We start from the raw sequence: 19,767 nt of genomic DNA on the forward strand, positions 1-19,767 counted from the left end.
GTAGTGACCACTAGGGGGCAGACCCTCCGACCTGTAGATTAGCTTGCTGCTGGAGTCCAGCCCATCGGGACTGAGCAAGATGGGCCAGACACTCCCTGTAGCCCTCCCACAATCCCTCCCCAGATGGCCAACCTCCCGTGTCCCTCCCTGGCCAGCTGGCCCTGATCAGCACGATAGTGATTGGGTGAGATGGGGCTGGACATGCCATGGAACCCTCCCGTGCTCCCTCCTCAGCCCCAATCATGCATTGGTGGGGTCCCTCGGCCTGGCCTGCACCCTCTTGCAATCTGGGACCCTTGGGGGATGTTAGAGAGCCAGTTTTGGCCTGATCCCGCAAGCCACTCCCTTCAGGAGGGCGCCAGATGCAGGGCTCACAGTTGATTGGGCGCAAGCCTGTGGCAGGCACAGTGGGGCCAAAATGAGTGGGAGCAGCAGGTAGAAGCTCTGCAGGCAGCATTGAACTGCGGGTTTTGGCCTGATCCCGCAGGCTACCCCAAGGGACCCCGTTCTTGCATGAATTCATGCACCATGCCTCTAGCATTTTATAATTTCCTTTTTAAACCACTCTAAAGACTTACATGCCTCTTAGCTAATGCTATAATTGTATCATATTATTTCGATTCAAATTCTTCCTTCAAAGAGTCATCAGAATAACATGAATTGAAGTTCCGAACACTCGTCTCCCACTGCTGAGTTTCCATCATAATTTGTTTTTGCAACATAGCCCCTTCTTTTCTAAGTTCATGTTGTGCATGAGTGAGTAGAGTATCATGATTCTTCTCCAAGTCCTCCCTGCTCTTTGTGAACTGCTCATACAGCTGTTTAATTGTTTTCCATCTCTGGCTCTGAACAACTCTAGATTGTTGGAAAACCTTGTTGTCTCCCACTGCTGAGTGTCCATCATAATTTGTTTTTGCAACATAGCCCCTTCTTTTCTAAGTTCATGTTGTGCATCAGTGAGTAGAGTATCATGATTCTTCTCCAAGTCCTCCCTGCTCTTTGTGAACTGCTCATACAGCTGTTTAATTGTTTTCCATCTCTGGCTCTGAACAACTCTAGATTGTTGGAAAACCTTTTGTTGCTATACAAATAAATTAGCTAGTTTATCTTCTTGTTTCTCAGCTTTCTGTACATTATCTCCTACTGCTGAATCAAAGTCAGAATCTGCTGAGGAGATTCTTGGTTGAGTTACTGCCTTTGATCTTGTTGATCTTTCCAAATATGATAAACTTTCTGGTTACATTTTTGAGAAAAGCCCTGGTATACATTGCTTGATTTTTCCCTTTGTAAGAAGAGCCTTGTTAATGTCAGCTTCAAATTTTTCCAGCATACTCTGTACGCTACACCCCCACACCCTTACACATCTTCAAATATTCCTGCAGAAGTCCTTTTCTTCCCATGCTTATTAATTACTAGAGACTTCATGTCAATAACATCCTCCTCTGAATCATTCAGATATTTTTTATCCTCTTTCTCAAAGTCATAGGTTCTTAAAACCTGAGCCTCCATTGATGCCTTCCCAGGATTTTTTGTTGTTGTTGTTGTTTTGCCTGGAGGGCACCTTAGTTGGATGTTTTATGACTGAGGTACCTACTTTGCGGCCACGATGCTCCTCTCTTTTTATGGATTCAATATTGCTATTAATAGTGTTGCTTAAACTTCATTTACTTAACAATATTTTCTGTGCCTACTCTGCAAAGGTAAATGTCTGCTCTACAATGTGGGAATTGCTGAAGTCTATATATAAAACCCTAAGTGACCAGTCGAGCATTTGACCTGTTGCTTTGACCAGGAGCTGCCCCCTGGTGGTCAGTGCGCTCCCACAGTGGGAACAGTGCTCAACTGACTGACAGGTGCCAGACACTGGGCTCACAGAAGGCAAGCACAGCTAATGCGGAGTGAGCCTTTCTTGTCTCCAGGGGGCGCCGCTATTGAGCAGTGGCAGTAGGCTCAGCAGGGCCAGAATGAGTGGGAGTGGTGCAGCGCCTAGCCCAAGCTCAAGCTCCTCCCTGGCTGCCAGCGGCTTCATGCCCTACTACATCCCTTGGGGGATGTCAAACTGCTGGTTTTGGCCTGATCCCCGCAGCCCAGGTAGGGGGATCCGGCTGAAACTAGCAGTCCGACATCCCCTGAGGGGTCTCGGACTGCAAGAGGGAACAGGCTAGGCCGAGGGAACACACCAGTGCACAAATCCATGTAACAGGCCCCTAGTTATAAATAAGATTTTTATAAGAAATGATACCTGATTTCAGTTTACTCTAAAATACTCTAAAAATTTGTTCCACTTATTTTCACGCAAATAAATTTCAAGTTTTCCTACCATTCTATATGTAATAGAATAAAGACAGCACCACCAACTTCACGTAAGAAAATAAATCCTTGATGTTAGAATTTTCTTATTCAAATACTATTATAATGTTTCTCTTTCTACAAAGGATGAGAAAAAAAGAAAAACAAAATATAAGAATTATCATTTTGTTTTTGTTGTCCAAATTATATTAGACTCAATATATATTTTTTATTTTCGAAGTTGTTGCTGATTCTAAATCAGGATGGGTGGACAAATGATCTCAGCTATAATAATTAACAAGAAAGTATTAGTGGCTCATTGTTGTTATTTATATGGTTTGTGCAGTATTAGCGGTTGGGAAAAGACATTCCTTAAGAGTGGCGGAAGTAGAGGTCCGTCTTACTAGAAATAAAATTGTGTTTGAAGTTTATTTAACTGAGCATTTTAGGGAAATATCTCTGGGAAAAACCTATAAAGGGTTATAGCTTTGCTAAGGGTCATAACTCTTACTCTCTGACATTCAGGCAGCAGGTAGCAACCATCATGCTTAAGATTTTGCTTCTACTTACTGTTGACACCATTAAAATTTCTAGAGATGTTTGTAGCAGAGAGGATTACAGGCAGTGGAAAACTAGGAGGCACTCAGAATGATGTGGACATAGAAAGATACACATGATAAACAAGGTGAATTGGTAATATAGGAATGGTTCAAATACTAATACAGGGTAAGGGAGAGTCACATATTTGCCACATAATATATGGACTAAAGTAAAATAATCTCAACTCATAATTAAATAACTCCACAGAAATTGTAAATAATTTTTGACCAAATGAACTCCTGTCTTGTGTGTCTTTTATTTTTTTATTTTGAATTTTTTCATGAGTTTTCTCTTTACATAAAGCGATCCTGATACATCTTTCTCTGCCATTCAAAAGTAGCTTATTATAGAAGCTTTTCAGATCAAGCTAGTCTCTCAAACAGATAATTTTAATAACCTAATTAGATTGTCTGAGCGTTTCGCTGTTACCATGATAGACAATATATAAACACCCAAACTGTCACCTGAACACTCAGCATAGCCAAATTTGCATTTGAATAGCTGCCAGAATGTTTTGTGGTTTTTTTTTTTGCTTTGGGGTCCAGTGCCATGCATTCTTTCAGTCTTTTGTAAAAGAAAAATCTGCAGCAAAATTGCAGAAAGCCTTGTTAATTCATTTTTTAATGAATAATGCCCTTTGGCATTTCCTTTGATAGCCATGGTTTGCTGGAATGAATAGCATACACTTCTCTTTTTGGATTACTATAGCCTTTTTCAAGCTTGAATATGCCTGGGGGGTAAAACAGAGGGTTATCCATTTGTACACATGAGGGAAAGCACTTAGATGAATACCAAAGTAGAAGTATTGGGGTGCATAGCGAATTTGCTTACTGGAGATTGAGGACTGAATGATTTTACCCATGGAAAAATATTTTAATATGTTGTATAGACCAAGGTTATGATCTCCCGTACAATGTGAATTAATAATTCAGGTGGTTTCTCAGACAATGTAGCAAATAGTAATTTCCAAACTATGTTTTTCTTTTTATTTGTATACTTTTATGGGTCAGAGTTTAACTCGTTATCATAAACGTTTATTGATTCGCTACAAAGGTCCTGTTACTGTGCAAAAACACTGAGGCTATATGCAAGCATGAAATGTGATCTCTAACTTTAGGATTTGTATGAGATCAGAGGAGACAGACAAGTATCTAGCCAACTATGATGCATTGTGATAGGAAGCATTATAGAGACATAACAAGTAAATCATAGCTAAATGGAAAGAGCAACTCATTTTTCTGGAAGGGACATCTGGTCAGATTTTGCAAAACATAACACATTTGAATTGAGAATGGAAGTGCTGGTGGATTTGTGGCAGGTGCAAAGGATGCCAGAGCATTTCAACAGGGTGAGAACTGCAGGCAAAATCCCTGGAATCCTTAGTAATGATGAGGGTGACGAGAAGGAAAGTAGTCCAGTGTGGCACTGGGAAATGGGAAGAGATGAGGCTGAGAAAACAAGATGTCAGGATCAGTTTCTACTTAAATGTGACTTTGTAGATATAATCAACACTGGGATCTGACAGTCTGGGGCCCATGATAATTCCTGGAATAATTTATGTGTGTTCATCAATTGTTTTGAAACAGCTGGAACTTAATACCAGTGATTGGTTTGAGAATTTGGAATCAGAATATGATTTTAAATGAGTTCCTGGTCCTGATATTTCCTCTTTGTGTTAGCTGTGATATGTCACAAGAGTAACATAAATATAAACAAAGAATATTATAATTATGTAAATTATATAAACCCTATTAAAGGTTTTATAGGAGCATAGGTATAGTCCAGTCCTATCAAAATTTTCAATGAAGGAGAAAGGATCCCAAGGCCAATTAAGTTTGGGAAACTAAATAATAAATCACCTTTTATAAGAGTAACATTCAGAATAAAGTTCTGAAAATCCTGAAATAGACTGTGTTATTTAACTTTGTTAAAATCATTTGTTTGAGCAAATACACATATTATTTTCTTTTAAAAACATGTTGTTATTGACTTCAGAAAGGAAGGGAGCGGGAGAGGGAGATAGAAACATCAATGATGAAAGAGAATCATTAATTGGCTCCCTCCTGCCACTGGGATCCAGCCTGCAACCTGGGCATGTGCCCTGACTGGGAATCGAACATTCACCTTCTGGTTCATAGGTAGCTGCTCAACCACTGAGTCATGCTGGCTGGGCCATATTATTTTCTTAACATAAACATTTATTAACCTTCTATGGGACTAATTTACCAAGGCATACTCCTTGGAGCATACAAGGCTCTTTAAATATTTCAAAAGTGAATGGCATTAGGTTAAATAATGGCAGATATCAGAGATGCACCTTTTACCAAGCACATGTGGGAACCATAAACCAATCCTCTGTGTGTTTTTTCTCAAAACCAGTCCTTGTCTTTCTGGTGCTAGCTACATTTGCCATATTGCTGAGCAGCAGACTTTTGGCTGAATTAAGCTGATAGGAAACAGTGGTGAAAAATTAGAGGGTAAATTAAGGGCAAAGCCAAGGTAAGTATACCAGGTCCCACACACCCCTCCCCTTGGCTCCAGCTCTGATTGGACAGGATCTAAGTGGTTCCAGAAGCCTTTGGTTCAGCCAGTCCCTAGGTGCCAGTATCACTACCTTCTGACTTTATCATATACTTTAAGTTTGTAGTTTCTCCTGTTTTTGGTAATACTTCACTCTTTTCAGATTGACTTCATAGTTCTCTCATTCCCAGAGTTACAAGCCATCTTAAACATTTTAAGAGAACTTTCAATGTCCCTATGGGGACTTTGATTGATACAACACTGTAAAAATTTCTTCATAGCCATTAGATTTGTATAATTACTTTAACAGGTTGTTATTATTTTTCCTTTCTTACAAATAAAAAATGAGAATATAGACTCTGTACTTTTTTAAAAAATATATTTTATTGAGTTTTTACAGAGAGGAAGGGAGAGGGATAGAGAGTTAGAAACATCGATGAGAGAGAAACATTGATCAGCTGCCTCCTGCACACCCCCTACTGGGGATGTGCCTGCAACCAAGGCACATGCCCTTGACCAGAATCGAACCTGGGACCCTTCAGTCCCCAGGCCGACGCTCTATCCAGTGAGCCAAACCAGCTAGGGCATGAAGTACATTTTTTTCTCTTTATCATCCCAGATAAAAATTACAAGATATTAGAAGATGCTAGAAGAGGACTACTGTAATTAGTTTTTTAATCTAAGTATTTTATACAGTTTTCTCTTTCACTGTATTTTCCCACCTGCTACTCAGTGACATAATTAAAACACCAAAATCACTTATTTTCAATATTCCTAGCAAGTTTGACATATTAGGAATAATATCTTCAGTACTTCCTGCCAAGTCTCAAATTCTTTATGACTATTAATTCATGTCTAATAATAGTGATTCTATATATTCTCTCTTCCTTTTCTTGTTTAGTTTAACAATGTAATAACATGGTTGTATATATTTTACTTCTTTTGGTGAGTCAGCAGACAGAATGCTTTTCATTGACATTGATGCTCAAAACAGTTACTTCAAGGATATGTTTGAACAGGAGACATTCACTGGAAATATTGCTATGTTTTAAGATCACTGACTTCTCCCAGTTTCAATAATTTTTTAAACATTCTTTTCCAGAGACAATAAACTTTGAACCATGTCAGAAATCACTGATTTTTATTCATAAGTTTTTTAGGTATTGAACAAGGTGGCTCTTATACTTACTTTTTTAGAGGTATAGACTTTATACATTTGTGTGAAAAGGACATGGGAAAGAAAGTGCTGGTAGGGACAGTGGAAGTGTAATCTGTCAGACAGATTTTATTGCAGTACAACAGCTATGCTCTACTTGGTTTGCAAGATCTCCTCCAAATTTAAAACTAACTGGCTGTAATCTTGAATATACTCCGAAGCTAATGGAAAGTGCAGAGGAATGTTGGGGCATCCAACAATATCTTTTAAATGTGGTCATAACTAAAATGAGAGCACGCCTTGTAGTAATAATGAAAGTTAGCTTTTAGAATTCTCAGCCTCCTGGATTTGGGAAGCAATCGGAATAGCTCTTCCTGTTGGATAAAATGGTCTTTTGTACAGGTGTTAGGTTAGAGGGGATCTTCACAAATGAAAGGAACAAAACTGGACTCCGTCAAACAATTCTACAGTAAGGATTAAAAGCCTATTCAGCAAGTTAGTCAGATTATAGTGTCCACAGAACACAGTGACAGGCATTAAGTCTGAACCCACACATAGCTTCAGCTGAAGGAAAAGGAGACCTGAAATCAGACCTCATGATCTAGAAAAGCTAAAAAGAAGGCCATATCAAAATCTCTAACTGTCAGCAGTAGGAACTGCCCATTTTTTTTTAGATCAGAGAATTGGCATGACGAATAGGCAGAACTTGTGATTAATATTTAGGTCAAGGATTCATTTAAAATGTTGAGATTTTATAAGGAGATAAGAAACATTTCTCTTCAAAATAACTGCATGCATTTGTACAATTTTCCTGTTCTTCAGCAGTTCATAAACACTTAGAATCCAAGTTCCTAACAGCTTTATACAAGATAAAATATATTTGTTGTGGACTGAAGTAGAGATATGATACTACAGTCTCATACCGGAAGTATCAATCCAGGTATGAGACTGTACCAATCCAGGAAATTCATATGAAAAGGAATTAATGGATGTCAGATTCAAGAAAGAAGGATCCACAAGAATGGGTCATCTATTGAGAAATCTCATGTTCATACCCAGATAGTTTTAGGTATTAATTAACTTACTAAAATAACACCTGATAAATAGTTTTAGCATTTTTTTAATATAATACAGTTTGAGCTCGTATAAATTTAATTATTGCCATTCTAACCAAAACTCATAAGTTCTCCACTTAAGTCCCACTGCTTAAAATGCTGACTCATTTATTTCTTGATTAATTAGGTAACATTATTTTTCTATTCTAAAATAATTCAATTCCCAGTCATGTGATCCCATAGGTAGTTCACAACATGAATATTTGTTTTCTCCAATGGCAGCTAGAGTATAGTTCTTTGACTTTTTTTCTGTGACAAGCTACATAAAAGTTGTCTTCCTTTAAAGCATTTATATAATTTGGTCAGGTCCATTCAGATAGTTATCCTGTCTTAAGGTCAACTATTTTGGGACATTGATTATATCTACAAAACCTTCAAGAAGTATCTAGATTTGCATTTGATTGAATAACTGGGAGAAAAGTATGCCTAGTTGGGATTGGGAATCTAGGGGAGCCATCTTATAATACTGCCTTCTGCACTCCCTAAAATAATAGCAGTTCATAAAGTAAATACAGAAGTGCACCAATCTTCCGAATTTTCATCTTCCTCTAAGAAATCTATTCATGCTTACTTCATTTTAATAAAGTTATGTTTATTTTCTTTTTCCAGCATTACTAATGAACTTTTTGAGAGAGCAATTGTGTTCTATGTATTAGGAATCCGCAAGTAGCACAATGCTTGCAGATTAAAGGTACTCAATATAAATTAATGGAAATCATACTTAATAATAATTTCAAAATAGTTAAAATACTTGTCCATACATCTCATTGTATACCACCGTCCTTTCTGAGAAGATGACTTTATGGACAGTGTAAAAGTTAACAAAGCAGTAATTTATAATACAACATTTAATGATATTTTACATATGAAGAAAACAAGACCATATATTCTTTATATAGTCACTTAGAAAATGGCATATTGTGCTTTAATTTTAGAATAGATATTTCTGACTAAGAAAGCATTTTGATATACTTTTTAAAATGTCAACAGTATAAGAGAAAATGTCATGTCTGTTTTTAATCCCCCCACTTCATTCCTGACATCTAGAAAAGACCCAGAAAAAACAGATAAGAGATAAAAGAGATGGCTTTGACTCATCTCCATTCTTTGCTCTAGCATGGACCTGTCACTGCCACAGCTTCACTGAACATGTGTAAAAGGGTTAATATGTCAAGAGATCTGCCGCAATTTGCCCCTGATATTTACCTTTGCTTTACCAAGGAAAGTGTGTGAACAGGTGGAGAGGTATATAAACCAATACTTACCGATATATTCATTTAAAATTATTCATTACTATTTCCAAATACAATGAGAACTATATCATAATTTCTAAAGAGTTGTTGACTAAGCAATCCTGAAAGAACAATTGAGAATATTTTACATTCACATTTCTTTCTTTTGGTTTATTGTTATTATTTTCTGAGTTAAAAATCTATATTGTGTTGGTATTATTTTTCTTCCTATTCAAAGACTTATTATAGCTTGTATTTTCACTTCTGGAAATAAACATTTGATCACAGCATAGGATGTTCTCTATCTGCTGATATAAAATGTCACTCCCAACTCATGTACAATTTCATTCTTAATCCAGCATTGGGCTAACCATCATACAACTTTTTAATTTGTATTTGTTATCTCCCCCCCGGCCCTTAAATTTCCTAGGAATTATAGAAATCTTGCTCAGATAAGTTAAAATAGTAAATCTAAGCCTTTAATTTGAATGTGATATAAATTACATACTTATTTAAGAAAACACTCTAAATTTCTGATTAGGATACAATATGGACTAAAAATAACTTTTACAAAACTTTTCTCCAAATGTTTGATGATAAAAGTTAAAAAAGCTGTTTATTTTATCTACTTTACTAGAGGCCCAGTGCACGGAAATTGTGCACTTGGGAGGTGGGGTGGGGCTCCCTCAGTCCAGATTGCGAGAGGGCGCAGGCCAGACCAAGGGACCCTACTGGTGCATGATCAGGGTCAGGGAGGGATGTGGGAGGTTGGCCAGCCTGGAAAGGACCACAGGAGGGCTCCAGGGTATGCCTGGCCCATCTCGCTCAGTCCCAATCGGCCGGACACCAGCAGCAAGCTAACCTACCAGTCGAAGTGTCTGCACCTGGTGCTCAGTGCACATCATAGTGACTGGTTGATCAGTCGACTGTCTACCCCCTGGTTATCAGTGCATGTCATAGCGAGCGGTTGAATTGTCTTGGCATATCATTAGCATATTACATTTTAATGAGTTGAATGGCTGACTGGACAACTGGGCACTTAACATATTGGGCTTTTACTATATAGGACTAGAGGCCCGGTGCATGAAATTTGTGCACTGTGGGGTGGGGGTATCCCTTAGCTAGGCCTGCACCCTCTTGCAGTCTGGGAGCCTTTGGGGGATGTCCAACTGCCAGTGTAGGTCCACTCCTTGGTGGGCAGGCCTAAGCCATCGGTTGGACATCCTTAGTGCTATGGCAGAGGTGGGAGAGGCTCCTGCCACTGCCACTGAGCTCACCAGCTGTGAGCCTGGCTCAGGGCTTCTGGCTGAGTGGCATTCCCCTGTGGGAGTGCACTAACCACCATTAAAAAAAAAAGATTAGTTAAAAATATACACCTCTCTGTGCAACATTTATAGAAATAAATGTTGTTGCTACTACATGCAAAAATCAAGGGGGTGAATAAGGGCAGAAAGAGAAAATAAGGAAGGGAGAGTAATGTCCCCATCCCCCCAATTAATAGCAGTGATACTTAACATCTTTAAAACTTGATAACTATATGTTATAACACACCAGATTGTATACCACCTTTGAGCATGCTGAACTTGACCTTTCAACATCCTCCTCAGGGAGCTTGTTGAATGGCCAGCCTCCTCTCCACTTAGCAAGCGCTGTAGATGGCTGCAAAGAATGCTCTCTCAGCTCAGTGAACTCCATCCCTTGTCTTTGGAGGAGATATAGCAACCCATCCAAAAATAGTTTTGTTCTTCACTTTCATTATCTTTGTTATACCCGCACTGTTGGGAGTCTCCTAACTCCAGCTCCAGAGGCAGCTTGCATTGGTGTTTCTTTATAGAGTTGGCAGTTTCTGGATGTACTGTCACTGTGCCAATGAACAGAGCTGCTCTGTCCATTAGGCACAATAGCAGCTCCCCTTCCATGAGACTAAATTAACCTGTATTTCATCCAGGTTTTCAACAATTAGCGCACAGGAACACACACCTTCATTATAAACTCTTCTCCACATCCAGCCATCTAGCTATTGCACGCCAGCATTCCTCACAATAATCTGTCTTCCATTACTGCTGACATAAGTAACTTCTCCTCTCTCAAACCCCAGACATTCTAGTAACTTCTGCTACTGGTATTCTATAACCAGCAAAACCCACCTTATTTTCATCCTCTACTATGAACAATTGTTCGCCTCCTTGGCTTACACTGATTTATAACATGCTTTTGAGATTAGTATTTGCTCCTTCACATATTATGATTTCAGGTATAGAAATTAGGAGTGATGTCTCTTCTCCTTTCTCATTGTTGCTTACAGTCTATTGTTCTTTTTATAAATTATGTTCTCTTATAAGCTCTTTTATCTTATTTTTATTCATTGATTTTGAGAGAGAGAGATTTTGCTGTTTCCCTATGTATGCATTCATTGGTTGATTCTTATATGTGCCCTGACCTGATCTAATCCGCTGCGTTGGAGTGTCAGGATGACACTTTAACCATCTGAGCAACCTGGACAATACTTTTGTGGACACTTTTTATTTTGGTTCTACTATCTACTTGTCCTTATCCTAGATCCTTGTCTTCCTCTCCATCATAATGGGTGATTCCATCTTTATGTGGACAATTCATTAAATACAAGAGCTTCTCATTTATTCATTGACTCCCTGCACCAAACTAATCTTCACTTTATTTACTCATTCCCAAAATCACACACTAAAGTCTGTTGTAATCAGACAGCACAAAAATGACTAAAAGAATTATTTTACACTGTAATAACAAAATCCTATTCCTACCACTTGCTTCAACTACTCCTCAAATAATTTTTTTAATCCATTGGTTTCTATAAATTAAAGATGAAGTAAAGTCCCCATTTTAAATCATCTATATCTGAACACATTCTATCCCACCTCCTTCTACTGGAACAGAGTAACTCATGACAACTAAAACCCAGATATATGTGCCTTTGTATTATATTCCATTGTGTTTTTCTTGGAAAGCTTACACTCTCATCTTTTCCTCTCTCTCTCTCTCCTTTCTTCATTTATATTTGTCTTTTGTCAATTGTATCCTTTCCACTGTTTTTACAAAATCTAAAATATTATTTAAAAATAATGAAAAAATCATTAAACACATATCCCTCTTTCCAAAACCCTTAATTAGGCTATCCCTCATTTTCTCTCCTGTTAATATCTTTAACATTTTTATTTATAAGCTTATTATTTCTCTTCTATAACTCCCATAGCCCCAATTTACTACCCAACTCACTTTAATGGGGTTTATTTCCCCATCACTCCATAATTTATACCATGAATACTCATTGATTTGACATCCTAAGAATGTCTTACTCTTTCTATTTTCCTCAAGCTTAATGATATCATCATGCAAAGCTCTTAATAATATCATCATGCAAATGACTTCATGACTGGTCTTCTTGTTCCCACTATAGGCTATCATCTATTCACATATCTCCAATCTGTTCTTCATATTGTGGAATGATCATTTTAAAAAATGATCAGCATGTTTTTCCTGTACTCAAATAATACAGGAAATATTCTGCATAATAATCATCCCATCAACAAAAGTACCCTCGTAATAATAATTGAAGTTATTACTATGTACTTTAATAACTGTCGTGATCTATCCTTAACTACTTCTTCACAGTCATCTAACATAATGCCTTCTTCATTCTACCCTCAATTCTCTGCACTCATCTTAACTGGCCTTCTCTTAGTTCCTTAAACACTTTATGCAAATCTTGCATTAATCAAAAGAAAGTTTGCCTTTCCACATGTCATTTCTCTTCAACTGTATTTAGTTAATTAATTCTAACTCTTACTTTAGATGCTTGCTTAACTCAATTTTGTTTTGTCAGGAAACATTTTTTATATTATGCTCATGCACTTATAGTACCATCTACTGATCAGAATTTTAATGTAGTCTTTTTAAAAAAGTTGATCATTTTTATTATTTTTATGTCAACTACTTGAACACAGGACCCCTGTCTGCTTATATTCACTTTTGTTTTCAGATGCTCACCAGAGCCTTGGGTATGCTGTGGGCATTAAATAAATAATTTTGTGAAAAAAATTAGATGGCTTCTTTTTTCTCTTGTTCCTTAGAGACCACATATTTTGTGTTATTGAAGGTGCCTCACTATTTTCTTAAAACAGATTTCAATGAATTAATGTATGAAAATCAGTAGAATGTGTAACCTTTCCCGGGGACTAAGGATTTTGTTTTATTTTTACAATTGATTTAAAGTTTGTATGTTTCTCTTGCCTCTTTCTAGAATAAAAACAGATATATGTAGATACAGTATTAATCTGTATTTCATGTGTCTGTCCTCAATTTATCTTCTTGGTTATTTGGGAAATCTCATTCAGTTCTACAACTTGGGAGCAGGCTAACGCTCAGAGTTCTTAGACTCATTTCCAGGTCCAGATGATATTCATCAAGTACAATTCTGGTAGAAAAGGCTCTATCACATCACTGTTTTTTCCTGAGGATTTGTTCATATCAAAAATTCCACATTGCTCAAAATGATATAAGGACTTTGCCTGACATTGCTTCTATTTGAAATTTATTTTTGCAAACCTTTCACTCCAAAATAAAGTGCTACTTAAAATTTCCTTCCTAACTTTTTAGATATTCCAAGCTCTTAATGGATGAATAGAGATAAATGGAAGAGGAAACAGTTCCTTGCTTTCCTCACACTGTAGTATAAAGCAGCATGTACCACAGAAAGAATATTTATTTTATTAATATAGAAGAGTACTAACAAATCAAGGAGTTAAAGGCAAAGTAAATGAATAGAAAACTGACCAAAATGTCTGAAGGATGATTTCACAGGAAAACAATTAAAGTTATTGCTAAACATATGAAAAATCAGTTAAATATACACAAATGAAAGCACTGTATATGGCACTGTTTAAACTGATCAAGCTAGTAACAATTTAAACTTTTAACCATACAGGGATGCATCTTTTTTCCCCCCTTGGTTGCTACTCATTCCACTTTGTATGTCTTTTATCCACCAATCTGGCAATATTTTTTTTTTAAATATTGATTTTCCAATTACAGTTGGTATACAATAATATATTAGTTTCAGGTGTACAACATATTGATTAGACATTTATACACCTTACAAAATAAATCTAGTACCCATATGACACAATACATAGTTATTAAAATATTATTGATTATATTCCCTATACAGTACTTTACATCCCTGTGGCTAATTTTTTAAGCTAACAATTTGTACTTGTTAACCCCTTCATCATTTTCACCCATCCCTATACTCCCTTTCACATCTGGCAACCATTATTTGTTCTCTGTCTCCATGAGTTTCTTTGTTCTATTCATTAATTTATTTTGTATTTTAGATTTCACATGTAAGTGAAATCATATAGTATTTGTATTTCTTTTATTTTACTTAGCGCAATACCCTCTAGGTCCACCCATGTTGTCACAAGTGGCAAGATTTTATTCTGTTTTATGGTTGAGTGATATTCCATTGTATGTATGTACCACTTCTTCTTTACTCACCTAGTAATGGGCACTTAGGTTGTTTCCATATCTTGGTTATTGTAAATAATGCTGCAATGAACAAAGGAATGCTTATATCTTTTCAATTAGTATTTTTTTTTGTTTGTTTCTTTAAATGAATACCCAGAAGAGAATTTGCTAGGTCATATGGAAATTTGATTTTGATTTTTTGGCAAGCCTCTATATCATTTTCCATATTGACTGCATCAAGTTACAATCATACCAATAGTACATGAGTGTTCCCCCTTTTTTTAACGTATTTTATTGACTTTTTATAGAGAGGAAGGGAGAGAGATAGAGAGTTAGAAACATCGATGAGAGAGAAGCATCGATCAGCTGCCTCCTGCACACCTCCCACTGGGGATGTGCCCGCAACCAAGGTACATGCCCTTGACCGGAATCAAACCTGGGACCCCTCAGTCCGCAGGCTGAGGCTCCATCCACTGAGCCAAATCGGCTACTGCCATGAGTGTTCCCTTTACTCCACATCCTCACCAACACTAGTTTGTTGATTTATTGATGATAACTATTCTGACAAGTATGAGGTGATATCTCACTGTGGTTTTAATTTACATTTCACTGATGATTAGTGATATTGAGCATCCATTCATTTGTCTTGGGACTGTATGAAACTAAAAAGGTTTTGCACAATGAAGAAGACCATCAACAAAACAAAAAAAGGCAGCCTACTAAATGGGAAAAGATAGTCATCAATGACACATTCCATAAAGGGTTAAAATCCAAAAGCTTTAAGAAACTTATACAACTTAACACCAAAAATCCAAACAATCTGATTAAAAAAATTGAGCAGAGGAACTGACTGGACAATCTGGTAATCTTCTGAAAGGAATTATCATATTCTATTTTTGGAAGCATTTTGGAGAGGGATAATAAACGTCCAGTAAATAATAAAATATAACATGCAAAAATATCCTTACCCACAATTATAAAATTATTTCCTTCAGGAACATTTAATAAAATACAAACACATATATACAATGTATCATTATACCAATTTTTTTTAATTGTCACCAAAGATATTTTTCCATTGATTTTTAGAGAGAGTGGAAGAAAGAGGGAAAGACACAGAGAAATATTGGTGTGAGAGAAATATATCTACTGGTTGCCTCCTATACACACCCTGACTAGCACCCTGGGCTGGGGAGGAGCCTGCAACCAAGGTATGTGATCTTGACTGGAATTGAACCCAGGACCCTTCGGTCTGCAGGCCCATGCTCTATCCACTGAGCCAAATTGGCTAAGGCTCATTGCATCACTTTAACAAATCAAAAAAGGAAGATAAACAACCCAATCAAAAAATGGGCAACAGATCTAAATAGATACTTTTCAAAAGAAGACAGAAGAAAGGCCAAGAGACATAGGAAAACATGCTCAAAGTCACTAATCATCCAAGAGATGCAAATCAAAACGACAATGCAGTACCATCTCACACCTGTCAGAATGCCTATCATCAACAAATCAACAAACAAGTGCTGGAGAGGATGTGGAGGAAAAGGTACACTCGTGCACTGCTGGTTGGAATGCAGACTGGTGCAGCCACTGTGGACGACAGCATGGATTTTCCTCAAAAAACTAAAAATGGAACTCAGTCATTTATGGAATATAATGAACAACATAAACTGATAAACAAAAACAGATCCAGAGACAGAGAAGCATCGATCAGACCGTCAAACCTCAGAGGGAAGGTAGGGGAGAGTGCGGGTAAGGGGGAGAGATCAAACAAAGGACTTATATGCATGCATATAAGCCTAACCAATGGACACAGACAACAGAGGGCTGAGGGCATGAGTGGGGAGGGGGTGGAGGGTAGTGTGGGGATAAGGACACATATGTAATAACTTAATAAAGAAATTTAAAAAATGTCACTACAACAGGAATGAAACATTTTTTGGAAAAATAAACAGAAACTTATTAACATCTGTTACCTCTGGACAGCATGATTTGGCAGCCTAATAAAGTGTGTGTGTGTGTGTGTGTGTGTGTGTGTGTGTATTTGCTTGTGTGTATAATCATTAACTTTTAATACTATTAGAATGAAAACTGTGCATATCAAAATGTGTAGCAGAAAACAAAAGAAAGAAAGAAAATGGAAATGCTTGTGCTAAAGAGATCAGTGCTCAGTTTCTCCGGTTTTTCTGTTTGCTTTGGGTTATCCAAGTCTGAAGGGAGTTGGGGTAGAGATTGAGGGGGTCTGAGGAGAATATGCTATTAAATTAACAGGGAGTATTAGTTACCAGTTCTAATTTTTAATCCTTTTCTAAACAAAAGATATACTGCTCAGATTTTTGTAATCAATTGGCTCTCTAATTCAGTTTGCTTTATCCTCTAAACTTCTGACTTCTTTTTTTTTTTTTTTTTTTTTTTTATTTTTTTTTTTTTTTTTGCTTTCATAGGTGTCTTATTAAACATGTTGAGGCACAGTATTAAGTATGGCTAACAAGATAATAAGACACCATTTTAAACCAAAGTTGATAAATGTAATAAATAAATACTCCAAAATAATAGGCTTTAGATTGAGGGCATCTTAGATAAGTTATTGTAGGCACCCTAGCACTTGGTATAGTTAGATATATATTTTGGATTAGGAAGCAAGAGGATATCTGTGTCACAGTCTTCACACTGTAATAAATTTTGAATAGGACACTTATATCCATATATTGGTTTCCAAATTGATAAGTAAGATGATAATTCAGTCCCATTAATTCCAATGAGTTGACATTTAGATAAAAATGTAATGCATTCTACAAGGGCACAGAGATTATTAAGCGTGCAAACCAGATTTTGTCAGGAAGGATAGCACTATAAGGAAACTGCCTCCAGTTGTCATGTGTACTGCCAACAGCCTCCTGACTGGTGGCCCTGACTTCAATGCTGCCTTCTATAGGCCATTCTCCATACGAGGATTTAATTTCTCATTTTACTTTTGCCAGTTAGAGAAAGACAAGTACTATGTGATTTCATTTATATGTGGAATCTAATGAACAAAATAAACTAATGAAGTGAAGACAGACTGCTGGCTACAGAGAACAGACTGACAGCTGTCAGAAGGGAGGGGATTGTGGGCTGGGTGAGAAGGGTGAAGTTATTAAGCAAAGAGAAAAAGAAAAGATTCATGGACATAGGTAACAGTATGGTGAGGTGATGGCAGAGGGAAGGTGGTGGGAGGAGGTAGAAGGTAAAAGGGAGATAAATGGTGAGGGAAGAAGACTTGACTTAGGGTGGCAAACACACAATGCAGCATTCAGATGATGTATTGTAGAACTGTGTACCTGAAACCACTATAATTTTGTTAACTGATTTCACCCAAAAAATTCAGTTAAAATTATATTAAAAATAAATTGTTTCATATGACTTTTAGCACAATACCCTCTAGGTCCATCTTAACTTATGTACCTCTAATTCCTTCCTATCACATTACATGAAATACTCAGGTGGACAAAAGTAAGTTTACAGTTGTAATATAAACAATGCAATAATTAATAGATAATAATATGAGAATAAACTGTGTTTTGTGTACTCACAACTGTAAATCTACTTTTGCCCACCCTTGTATAAACTCTAATATAATCCAGCAATTTTCAATCTTTTTTTTTATCTCACGGCACACATAAACTGAATATTAAAATTCTGTGGCACACCCAAAAGTATATTTTTTGCTGATCTGACAAAAATAGGTATAATTTTGATTCATTCACACCAGATGGCTATTGTTGTGTTGGCTGTCTTATTTATTTATTTATTTATTTATTTATTTATTTATTGACAGTCTTAGGGAAAAGGGATCAGTGCCTCTGACTAAATAGTCAGGTGTTTTAAAAATCCTTGCTCTAGATGACTGAATACAATCCAGCCCCTATGTAATGCCCTAACCCCATCACAGATTTTCTCCATTTCTCCCATGGCTCAAGTCAGCTTAGTGTGTTTCAGGGACACCAATCTCTTTGTCCGTGTTCCTACTCTTTCACTCCCTAGAATATTTTTACTTGGTTATTTACATTGTTCTTTCTTTCACATTATTTATCTCTGCTTAAAACTATGTTTTCATAACCACCCTATCAAAATCGTCCTGCCCATCAGTTTTATATCTCTATCTTGAAACAATGTTATATATTTAAGTGTTTAGTTGCTAATTGTCTGAATTATTCTACCTGCATTTGGGCAGAGATTCTATTTTCACCAATTTATCCCCAGAGACTAAAACAGGCAAATAGTACATCCCCAATATATATTTGTTGAAGGAATACATTAATGAGTACATGGATGAATACATGACATGTGAGATAAAAACTACCTAGCTGTCCTGCTTTCCCTATTTTACATTGTTTTCAATTTTTTTCCTTTGGACATCTACTTTATAAAGAGAGAATTGTATCTCATTTTAATAATACATAATAAGTTACTCTAAAATTGGTCATTATGGATTCAGACTTTAATTAAATTAGCAAAATGCAAAGCTACATTTGCCATCCAATGCTATTAGGAACAGTTGACCCTTATATACCTTTTCTGTCAAGTTTTTTCCAATATCGGTATGGTCAGTTTGGAATCCATGTTTTCCACTAATCATTTCTTTTCAACAGCACAGTGAAATGTGACAATACATGAAAGCTTCCCATATTCACATAGACATACAGGCACACACTTACACTAGCGTGTCCTAATGCTTCCACCTGCTGTGCTGTGGAAGTTAGCTTACTGAGGGGTAGCACTGCCCCTCGCCATTGGAGGATTTCTATCATTTCCTCCTAACAGCTTTATGTAGAAGCCTCAATGTTGGCATCTGGACAATATGTCTCCAAATGATCTCAGTGCTGCTTTATGAGCCTGCTAAAAATATATTTGAAGTTGTTGGTTCCTTGTTTTTCTATTTGGTTTTAGTTCTAGTTTTCCCCCCAATTTTATACACATATGTATAAGAGTCACTCTCTATCTTACATGCAAATAATGTATATCTAATAATGTATTTACGTAAGAAGTATAAATTTGAATTATAAAATATTGGTGAGTTAATTAACAAATATTTAGATAAAAATAATTCAACCAAATAGCTATTTGCTTTTTCTTTGCTTTTATTGATATAACTAGAGGCCCGGTGCACAAAAATTTGTGCACTCGGTGGGGAGGGCACGTCCCTCAACCCGGCCTGTGCCTTCTAGCAGTCTGGGACCCCAGTGGGGGGTGTCCATCCACCTGCTCGCTATTGCTCCTTGGTGCTGCTGCGCTTGCCAGCCGTGAACCCAGTTTCTGGTTGAGCAGCGCCCCCCCTGTGGCGCACTGACCACCAGGGGGGAGTTCCTGGGTT

The 19,767-nt window shown here is 37.0% G+C and overlaps 1 pseudogene; it reads right to left on the bottom strand.

The window, feature by feature from the left end:
• Positions 1 to 700: 700 nt before the first annotated feature.
• The window catches only part of LOC102773759, a 25,076-nt pseudogene continuing 6,009 nt past the window's right edge, over positions 701 to 19,767 (bottom strand).

The sequence above is a fragment of the Myotis davidii genome, unplaced genomic scaffold, assembly GCF_000327345.1.
Source record: "Myotis davidii unplaced genomic scaffold, ASM32734v1 scaffold31, whole genome shotgun sequence".
Lineage (NCBI taxonomy): Eukaryota > Metazoa > Chordata > Mammalia > Chiroptera > Vespertilionidae > Myotis > Myotis davidii.